General features: G+C 37.3%; 1 long non-coding RNA gene across 1 annotated transcript; it reads right to left on the bottom strand.

Annotated features, from left to right (window-relative positions):
- Positions 1 to 5,653: 5,653 nt before the first annotated feature.
- Positions 5,654 to 8,495, bottom strand: LOC105186964 (uncharacterized). The gene is made up of 3 exons (XR_850063.3): positions 8,385 to 8,495; positions 6,951 to 7,803; positions 5,654 to 5,905 (listed from the first exon to the last, which is right to left on the bottom strand). It is a non-coding gene; the product is annotated as an uncharacterized LOC105186964 (long non-coding RNA).
- Positions 8,496 to 11,765: the final 3,270 nt, after the last annotated feature.

Here is an 11,765-nt window from a genome sequence, read left to right on the forward strand (position 1 = left end):
GATAGGGTCCCTCCGTCGCTAGGAACACTCTCGAAGGAGGGATTACATCCGCGTCGCGGCCGAAAATATATAGTCGCGCCGAGGACTGTACGGCGACGACGACGACGACGTCAACACGCGTTGCGCGGCCCAATCGATCCCACGACTACGCAGCACTTTTCAAACCGGAGCGGCTGCAGCTGCGGCGCGGCGGCGGCGGCGGCGAAGGCGGCTGACGTTCTCCGTCGCGCGGGTTAAGGCGCCTTGGTGGAGGCGGCGCGACGGCGATGTTATTGTATGCACCTGTTCCCCTCGTCAGCCAGGGGGCCGTTATATAATGCCAGCGCGCGAGAATCGCGAGTCTATATCGGGGATCACGGCGACGGCGACGGCGACGGCGACGGCGACGGCGACGGCGACGGCGACGGCGACGGCGACGATTACTCACCCTCCCTGAGACGATCGATGTCGATGTACCTTCCACTTGGACCGGGTAGAGCCGGTGGAGAAGCGCCCAAGGACGTGTCCGATCTGTTGTGTCTCGGTGAAGCCGGTGAAAAACGCGCTCACGCTCGCTCGACTCGCTCTCGACTCACCGCGCTCGCTCAGCCGACGTGTCAGGTGTATACGTGGTGTGCGTGGCGTGTACTCCCGTGTGTATGTGTGTATGTGTGTCTAGAGCGGGCGTGTGCAAGCGGTTCGAGCGTCTCCCACAGAATGCGGCTGGAGAGGCGGTAGTGCCGGATTAAACCACGTCACGGGACCGCGTTCCGCGAGCGCGTTCACCGATGCCAAACGCCGGCCGCCGGGGACGTCACCAGCGGCGAATCACCGCCGCGATGCGCTCACCGTTCGCGAATCGCGCCGGCCGCCGAGGCCGTCGCGGCGCCGGCGCGTCGCGCCGTCCGGAACACGTCATGTGTAGAATTCGAGACGATAATCTCGCGGGAGTCAGGAGTCGATAATTTATTATTCTTTAGCTCGGCCGCTCGCCGGCCCCCGCAGTCGCCTGTTACTCTTCAGGAAGCCCGGCTCTCTTCTTTTCTCTCTCTCTCTCTCTCTCCTCCTTCCTCTCTTCCTCTGTCTTCCCTCCCCCTCCGTCCCACTGTCTGTTTTCTCTCGATGAGGCACTTCGCCGAGCGTCCGTCGGAATTTCGCGTCGAGCGGGCGCGAGCTTCCTGCGACCGCTCGGTATCTTTCGCTATCAGTCTGAGACATCTCTCGTTATTTGGATCGTACATGGAGAGGCTTTTTTGATTCGCGATGTTATCTCTTTTTTGTAACGCGCGCGCGCGCACGCGCGCGTGCGAGATTTCATTATCTTTCGATGATATATCGATGTACGATTGTACATGAGTCATCGAGCGAGAACCCGCGGAGTTGTATGTAGCGAGACAATGAGTAAACGGGCCTCGCAAGTGTGAGCCGACTCTGCTGACAACTTTGAAGCGCCACGCGAGAGTAGAACCACACTTCCTCGCGACGATTCGAAGAAGCGGCGATTGTAAGCCGGGAGGAGTGAAAGCGCGCGATCGAGGATTTTTTCGCTAGAAATCCAATCCCCGCTCTGAGCTCGTTTCTTCCTTTCGCGCGCGATCGCGTGGCAGTATATTTTATTATTCACAAGTGTACTATAAAAGTAACGCGTTGGAAGCGCAGACGAAACATCGTGACGATGAGTCGCCGGCAGAAATGATTAAATATCATTTGTGGGACACATACACATCCATGCACGCGCACACGAACGTGGCGATGCGCGACTATATATTGTTACTTCAATAATGTGTTGTTCGATGTTATCGTACCTCGGTGCGGTCGATTCACGATAAGCACGGTCAACGATGGCTAGATGGAGCTAGATGGAGTTGCAAATACAAGCTGAAGCACAACTTTATATCTCTTACGTTCTGTGATCGATAAAATTGCCGAAAATTAAGATTGCAGGTGTCACTTAAAAAAAAAATTACTCGTTACCATTAATCTCGTAGTATTATTCGATACGTTCGAAGCCTCGAGATTTTTCCAGTACAATCCGACGTTTATATAGTTGGTTTCTGACCTCGAAAAATCCTCATTTTAATTAAAAAAGAGTCCAAATATTTTGAAGCTTTCAGTAGAATTAATTTTAGTGCAACGAGATTTTGTAAAATTAATATCAATTTATTATCTTTAGCTCAAATTTAAAATCTGTATCTACCTATCTTTAAACAAAACGAATTGAGAAGGTGCAAATGATAAACAATTAAAATTATTAACTTTATTTTAAAATTAATTCATATATTTTGTAATAACATGACGCATGCAAAAAAATTATTTTCTTCAAGACACTAAATATTATTACTAATGTTACTTATGTTTGCAAAAGTGCTTAAAAGAATGAGAAACTTTATGAAACATACACTTCTCATCGGTATTCCATTTGTAATAGTTTGCGTAAGTAAATGTTAATTATTTGTATATGAATTACAAAATAAAAAGTTATTAAATTTTATCTCAACCCCTCTCTCTCTCCCTCTCCCTCTCCCTCTCCCTCTCCCTCTCCTTCCCTCTCCCTCTCTCTCTCTCTCTCTCTCTCTCTCTCTTTCTTTCTCTCTCTCTCTCTCTCTTTGTACATATACTTTATTTTATTAAAAATTTTTTATTCAAAGTTCCTAATATTATATTTTCAGACTTTCTATTATTCGAATGTTTAGACATGCATACTTCTAAATTTTGTTATTCAAATATAATACTATAGAACTTTGAAGTTTAAGTTAAATTCGAAGTTTGAAGCTTCGAAGATCCGAAGCTGCAAATATAATTTATAGACCTACTCGGTATTCATCGAAAAAAAGAATAATTTGTTATCGTTATCGATTTTCATTTTGAAAAGTTTTGCTCAAGAGGTAAAGAGTCATTGTAATTTTTTCGTTATTATTCTCATCAAATTTTTCTTATTTGGCTATCGTCCATCCTATACACGCGATGACGCATATCCGCTCATGTGCAGATAGAACTTATCAAATTGAACGAAAAAGTTATTTATACAGAGTGTCCGGCATTTTTCGGAAACAAATAATTGTGAAGACTAATCAGATCAAACTCAGAAGAAAAGTCATGTATCATTTTATCAGTAAACATAACAAGTATCATTATATCAGTAAACATAACAATAGTTATTAAGTTATTAATGATGGAAAATGATCACATCTAGAGGTTCTTTTAATCGACAACTTGAGAACTTGCGTACTTATTTGCAAAATAATAAAGGACTTTTATGTTCAGAATAACTTAACCTACGATTATATGACGGCTATTGTTCCTAGCGACAGGTTCAAGATTCAAGGTCCAAAATTCAATATACTCATACCTATCGTTAAACACAAAAGCCATCATATAATTGTAGATTCTGTCATTCCAAACAAAAAAGTCCTTTACCATTTTGCAAATAAATACGCAAATTTTCAAGTTATCAACTAAAAGAATCATTTTCAATCACTAATAACTTAATAACTATTGCGATTTTTCCCGGAACATCCCGAACATCCTATATACAGAGTGTTCCATTTTAAATTCCCCAGGCAAATATCTCGAAAAATATGGAAGATATGGAAAAATATTTCAGACAAAAGTTGTATGGTTTCAAGGGGGACATAAAACAACTATATCAATTTATTGGGTTGGCAACTAAGTGATTGCGGATTTTAAATAAGAATGAAAATTCAAAATTTTTAATTTGCTTTTTTAAATTTTTTTCAATGCATGTATGCGATACATTGAGCTTCTCTGTAATATCACGTATTGTGCTATGACGATCTGAATCGATAATGGCCTTGATATGGGTCTCATCGACTTCAACTGGACGGCCAGATCGTTGAGCATTTTTCAATGAAAAATCACCAGAACGAAATCTGGTAAACCAATTTCGACACTGCCTTTCTTTCAAGGCTTCATTCCCATATACGGCACATAACTTCTTGTGTGCTTGCGATGCGTTCTTGCCCTTTCGGAAATAATACAATAAAATATGTCTGAAGTGCACGTCTTGCTCTTCCATTTTTAAATTGGGATAAAAACAAAACTAAAGAACTAATCGATATAATTTTTGTACTAAATGAAAGGTAGAAGTCCAAACAATAAGAAAGGAATATAGGTTAGGTACTTTGAACACGTTAACGAAACAAAAGAAAGTGTAAAATCCATCTGTCGACAAAATCCGCAATCACTTAGTTGCCAACCCAATATTTACAGATGGCGCCATTTTCGAGATATTCACTGATCACCACTTTTTTTAAATGGAAATTTCAATTTCTTACTACACCATCTCTTTCTACCAATTAATTTGAATAGATTTTGTCTGAGATATTTTTTTATTTACTTAATATCTTTGGAAATATTTAAGGAAAACTTGGTAGCTTTTTCAATATGTAACTTACGATATCTCACTAACTATTTGTCGGAAGAAAAAATAGTACTAGACTTTTTTACTCTATTTGCTCTCAAGAATATATTGTTACAATGGTGCCCTAACTTTTGTTAACTTATTAACTTTTGGAAATTTCAAAATCATCAAATTAACAAAAATCAGGATGATATTGTAACAATATATTCTTGAGACTAAATAGAGTAAAAAAGTCTAGTACCATTTTTTTCTTTCGACAATAAATGAGCGAGATATCGTAAGTTATATATTGAAAAAGTTACCAAGTTTTTCTTAAATATCTCAAAAAATATTAGGCAAATAAAAAAATGTTTCAGACAAAAGTTGTTCAAATTAATTGATAGAAAAAGCTGATATAGTAAAAAATTGGAATTCCCATTTAAGAAAAGTAACAGTCAGTGAATATCTCGAAAGTGGCATTATCTGTAAACAAATTGATATTTATATAACTGATAGTTGTTTTATACCCCCTTTAAAACCATGCAACTTTTGTCTGAAATATTTTTCCGTATCTTGCATATTTTTCGAAATATTTGCTTGGGGGACTTAAAATGGGACACCCTGTATATCTTGTAAACACATTTCTCTTCTAACATTTTTCTTTCAATCAGTTTAATAAACATATCTTATGCTCTATCTGCATGAGCGCATTGCTACACGGAAGTCTGTAAATATATTCTATTTATGTAGAGTACTGATAAAAACAATGATTATATTTTCGTTAATGTTACAAAAAGATTGTAACTGCCTTAATGTTACTATTACTAGCGAATAAAAGATAACACAATTAATAAATTATTATTGAAAATATGAGAAACAAGAAAAGCGTTCAAATTAACGTATTACTTTCCAATCCTGCTGAAAAACTAGGAAACGGAAGAAGTAATCGCGCAAAACACGAAAGAAAAATTCATCAAGGTTTTATCTATTTTATGTGTTAAAAAACGAATGGATGCTATCATCATCAAATCTGGAGAACGTTAACTTGCATAATACATTTAACACTTATGTTTTCGATGTTAAAATATCTCATTGATAATGTACCGTCGAAAGATATAAGACACGGGATTTTTGTTTCTCATATTAATCTTACATATACTATACATATACTTACGTATATTATAAGTACATATTACTTATAAGTACATATTAATCTTACTTATATCGTATTTATAAATAGCGAAAGAAAGAAAGGAAAAAAAAGAGACATGCTTGAAAACAAATTGAATAATAATTTACAAGGAAAATGCCGTTCAAATGCTTTGACGATGTACTAATCAAGATGACGACATGGATATTATTTCCCGGAATTTAATATGAGGAAATTGAATAAATTGTATTTCGGAATTATTTACGTTTCGACGACTTCTCTTTTCAGCCACATATAATTATCATAATTTATTGCATATAAACGTAGCCTTCTGATGTCGAGAGGGAATTCCTTATAACATGACGTTATGACGTCAAGTACTTCACAGTCCCGACGAGTATTGCCGAACTTGACTTCTATAATGTACAGAGTGTAAAGAAAGTTAGATTCAGAACTTATAGCGTAGATAGTTATTATACTGAGTGAAAATTGCTTAGTAAACATGGATGAAAAAATCAATTTTCTCAGAATTACAAGTATTTTTTCAATTTCGATAATATAAGCTTATGAAGAAAATGATCATATATGATTATATAGGGTGGTCCACGTAAAGTATGACAATCCAAAAACTCTAAAAATATTGGTCGTATAAAAAAATTGTTTGTGACAAAATGAGGTTCGAGAATATTCGAAACTATCTTTCTAACTATATAAACAAAAGGCCGGCCCCGCTTTCCCCTGAAGGGGGTAGGGGGAAACTTCGTAATTTCAAATGAAACCTATAAAATGTTACACATTTGAATTTTACGGGAACAAACAAGTAAACTTTATCTGGAACATTTCTTTAAAAACTACTTCTATCAAAATATATAAACTTTACAGTAAAATGCATTTAAATTAAAGCGATAAAACCATAAATTAAATAAAAAACTTCATAGTTTCTCACATTTTTTATTTTATTAAATGCTCGAACTGTTGAACATTCGCATTTAAACACTTATTAATTCTTTTCATAAAATTTTGTCTAACTCTAAGCAACATTTCTAGAGTCAAGTTAGCCATTGGACTTGCACCATTGAACTATTTTTTATAGGGATATACCAAAGAAGAAAGATATATTTCAATTACCTACAACAAAAGAAGATTTAAAACGAAGAGTAAATGAAGCTTGTACTAGCCTGACTCTGGAAATATTGTTTAGAGTTAGACAAAATTTTGTAAAAAGAATTAAGTATTTAAATGTGAATAATCAATAGTTCGAACATTTAACAAAGTAAAAAATGTGAAAAACTGTGAAGTCTTTTATTTAATTTATAGTTTCATCATTTTAGTTTGAATACACTTTATTGTAAAATTTTTAATTTTTGATAAAAGTATTTTTTTAAAGAAATGTTCCAGATAAGATTCACTTGTTTCTACTCGTAGAATCCAAATGTGTAACATTTTATAGAAAGTTCTTACTTGAAATTGTGACGGTACGCCCGGTGGTTCGATACGATCGGTCGCGTACACCGTCGCGCCTCGCTCGCCGCTCTCGTGGTGTCGCTCGCCGAAGAGGAAGGTCTAGCTGGAGAGGAAGGTGCTCCGAATGATCTGATCGGTAGTTATTCGTCGGTGTGATAACGTCTTGAACCCTCTATCGTAGCTCGTTTATTCAAAATACGACAAATATATACTTAATATATACTTAAACTATCTAGTAATTCGTATCGCCGGTATGATATACAATAGACTGACAAGATACGCAATAGAAAAGGAAGTTATCGCCGTTAACCGCGGTATCGGAGAGGGCTGTCCCACTCGGCTCGCTGATTCGTACTTTTGAAATAGAGTAACCGCGTCTGTTACCGGCCCTGATAACCGTTGACCGGGAACAACGCAAATAAACACCGTTGTTATGATCCGATGTTAACGATCTGCGATCCATTGTTATCAATACGAATCACGAAATATTGTAACGGTTGTGAATACAATGCCGCCGGAGATTTTATACGTCAAGGTACGGACGGTCGTGACCGACTTTCGACCGGTGATAGCAATATGATCTTCGAGACCTTAATAACGGTTACAAACAAACGGCGGCAAGCGAGAACGGTAATACGCGCGAAGATTATGAGCGGTTGTCGATGATTCGTGCTTGGTGATATTACCAATCTGCCGAACAGGTAATCGCTCTAAATAACCGGTGGTCATGCAAACACGCGGATAAATATTGTGAGGCTTCACAAACAACGTGTGCCCAGGCCGTTACCGTCAGGATGATTACGGCGGCTCATGTGTCACGATTTCGGCACGAAGTCCCGGTGATAGCTGGCTGTAAGAATAAGAAACGGGATAACACGGAAAATGCGTTAGCGACGGTGGCTAACTGCTGCCGTCGTGGGGGGACTAGCACTTTCAAGTTTGCAAGTCTGCTACCGGCTCACGCAACAGAAACTTATACTAATCTGTGACGGTGGCTAACTGCTGCCGTTCGCAGGTGGACGAACATATATAAATCCGCGAACAGATACTTAGAAATATTCTGTGCCGGTGGCTAACTACTGCCGACACAGACGGGCGAGCACGTATAAATCCGCGAGCAGATACTTAGAAATATTCTGGACCGGTGGCTAACTGCTGCCGACACAGAAGGACGAGCACGTATAAATCCGCGAACAGGTACTTAGAAATATTCTGTGCCGATGGCTAACTGCTGCCGACACAGAAGGACAAGCACGTATAAATCCGCGAACAGATACTTAGTAATATTCTGTGCTGGTGGTTAACTGCTGCCGATACAGACGGACGAACACTTAAAAAGTTTCGCGGAGACGGTCGGTTGACTGGACTCGGCTGCCGGATCTTGTGAATTTTCCCGGTGGTTCGGTACGGTACTTTGGAAATTTTACTCACCGACCTAGGCCGCGCTCACTCGCCTTCTTCCTTGCGATTACTGATCTTCGGGTGCTTCTCTGATTCCTTGGTTGCTACTGCTGTTACCTCGGTTGAGCTCTGCTCTGTAGCCTTCTGTGTCGATCTCGTTGAGAGAGCGGGTTATATACCCTTATCTTTTCCTCCGGCGGTAATCGGCCGGTAATCGGGGGGATGGTTCCCCCGATTTCTCGGAAATTGGCGCATGCGTTTGCGTGGATTACTCCTTTTGGGGGGATTTTCCGAGCGTTTCGCTGAAATCGGCCGGTCTTTTTCGGCTGTATGCCGGGTTGCCACGGCACGGTGCTATTAAGGGGGGCTCGCGGCGGTTGTTACCCGTACTCCGACTGCTGGTCGTCGGCAGTCACGGTAGTAACGGGGGCAGGTTGATACTTGGCCCCCGTTACAAAATTATAAAATTATCTCTCCGTATTCAACCTTCTTCAGAAAGGAGTAGGGGCGGACTTTTGTTTACACAGTTAGAAAGGCCTCTCGAATACATGAAACTTTGTCACGAATAATTTTGATACGATAAATACTTCTGGGTTTCTGGGTTGTCACGTTTTACATGGGATATCCTGTACATAATTGTGTAAAATTATGTACCAAGTTTTCCAAAAGTAACGGACCCCCTCCTATCTCAGAATCTATGTATTATAGAGAAAAATGACCCACACAAAAGTTTTAGGGTTCATGAAGTTCTGTTTTTTTTGTGACCTCAAATTTGATCTTGACCTCGAACTTGAAGGTCATTTGAAAGTTAACTTGCGTTTTTTAAATGAGAACCTCTATTTTTTATTACATTGTTTTTTTTACCAATTAATTTGAATAACTTTTGTCTAAAATATTTTTTTATTTGCCTAATATTTTTTGAGATATTTGAGAAAAACTTGATAACTTCTTCAATATTTACCTTACGATATCTCGTTAAATATTTGTCGGAAGAAAAAGTGGTACTAGACTTTCTTGCTTTATTTAGTCTCAAGAATATACTTTTACAATAGTGCCCTGACTTTTGTTAATTTAATAATTTTGAAATTTCCAAAAGTCAGTAAGTTAACAAAAGTCAGAGCGCTATTGTAACAATATATTCTTGAGATTAAATAGAGCAAAAAAGTCTAGTACCATTTTTTCTTCTGACAAATAGCGAGATATCGTGAGTTAAATATTGAAAAAGTTATCAAGTTTTCCTTAAATATCTCAAAAAATATTAAATATATCAAAAAATATTAGGCAAATAAAAAAATATTTCAGACAAAAGTTAATTGGTAGAAAAAGACGGTGTAATAAAAAATTGAAGTTTCCATTTAAGAAAAGTAATGATCAGTGAATATCTAAAAAATGGTGGCATTTGTAAACAAAATAATATAGTTGTTTTATATCCCCCTTAAAATCATACAACTTTTATCCGAAATATTTTTGCGGAAAATGCTTCGTTGAAAAATTATCGAGGTTCGTTTTTTAAAATGGGACACCCTGTATAATCATGTACATGGTATATACGAATTCGTGTTAAAACTTTTTACCACAGGATTTAGCATTGACATGACCGACGACATTATAGTTAATTGAATTGCGTATAGATATTGCACGTATCGCGTTATTATGAACAAATTCAGACGATTGGCTTCTCAGCTGCTTGAAGATCCTAAGATCCTAGTACAAAAAAGTGTAGATACTTAACGTGGTAATGCACTATAAGCATTTTTCGATTTAACGCAATGTTTCTGAGATATTTAAGTGGGTCCTTTAAAATGGGACACCCTGTATGATTAACTTTCGCGGAACAAAATGTGATCAAAGTAAATTTATTACACATATAGTTTTCGAGTAGGTACAATTGTACTAACAAAATAATAAATTTATCGTGGTATGGAATTTTATAAGTTTTTGCGCTAATGTTTTGACAAAGTCATGATTTTATAGATCTGTTTTGCTTTGCTATAACTGTTCCAAGATATTGTGATTCGCACGGTGTTTCTTGAAAAACAATATTAACAATAAAGACAACATTTCAACGATAACATTTAAAATCTAATATTAGATTAACTAATATAAAATTAATTTTCATGGAAAAAAACACTCAAATATTGAGCGTTTACATTCAATTGTTCGAATTTACTTTCAAATATGTGTATATGTATACACTTAAACCTGAATCATATTCATGAAATATGATTTGTTGTGTATATTGCATACACAGACTAGTGCCGTGTTCATCTTAGGTTTATTTTTAACGTTTCGTGAATGTTCCAATTCACTTCATCAGAGAGAAGAACTTGCTAATCTCCCGAGTTTTTTCTTTTGTATATGCGTTTCCAAGAGTAATTAAGTACTTGTTGGATGATTAATTGGTGAAAGGGAGAGGAATGGGATGAAAAAGGAAATGAAATGTATATTGTAATTTTTTAGAACTCCGAGAGAGAGAGAGAGAAAGAGAAAGAGAGTATAAGTTGCCACGTTGCCTTCATGCCGCCTCTTCTATTATTGAAGTGTTCGTAAATTGTTGAGGAGTTTCTAAAAGGATTCTCTGCATTTCTGAGGGAAATAGGTGTTGATTTTAAAATTAAGGAGATAGACTCTTTACTATTTTATAAACACCTGATGTATTTAGTGGAGATATCTTATGTTTTATATTATTAGAAACTGTGCTCTATTTTTCTTGAGGATTTATATATGACTTTTATATTATGTTTCATTAAGATCTTGCCGATTTCATCTGTTACTTTATATATACAGAAAAAATGACGGTTAATGTTTTTGAGTTTTTTTTCTCCGATGGTTTGTTTCTCAAATGTTACTCTAGTTTGGTATTTTTTAGTTGGCTTGTCCATCTATCATTTTGTATATCAGTTTTGTTAAAGTATGTACTTTAATCTTTTTAATTTTGCTTTAGATACTGTCCCGGTCGCAAATAGTAAAGACTCTGCGTAGTAGGGAGTCAAAGACTGATGAATTTTGGGATAGGTATTAATATGATATACTATGAAGGTAATAGTTGATATGTATGAGTTCTTTCTAGACTTGATAGTTTAAGAAACCGTTTAATTCTCTTATAATCAAGACATTTAAAAAGGAGAGTTTGCCGTTTTGTTTTGTTTTCATTACATACTACTTATATAATACTTGGATGTTGCGTATTGACAAATTGTAGGAATGTTTGGAGTGCCATGCTGCCATATGACAATGTTCTTTTGCGTTGAAGCACTTCGTTTCCCTCGTCGCGACCATCTTAATTTATAATGTCAGAAACAAGGAAATTGTATAAATTTTTAGGAGATAGAAACCTTAATTTATGCATGTAAAACATAGAGCGATTTCTAACGATACAAAGGAGGCGATACAAGCAATTAAAGCATTTGA

The sequence above is a fragment of the Harpegnathos saltator genome, unplaced genomic scaffold (genome assembly GCF_003227715.2).
Source record: "Harpegnathos saltator strain DR-91 unplaced genomic scaffold, Hsal_v8.6 scaffold587, whole genome shotgun sequence".
NCBI lineage: Eukaryota > Metazoa > Arthropoda > Insecta > Hymenoptera > Formicidae > Harpegnathos > Harpegnathos saltator.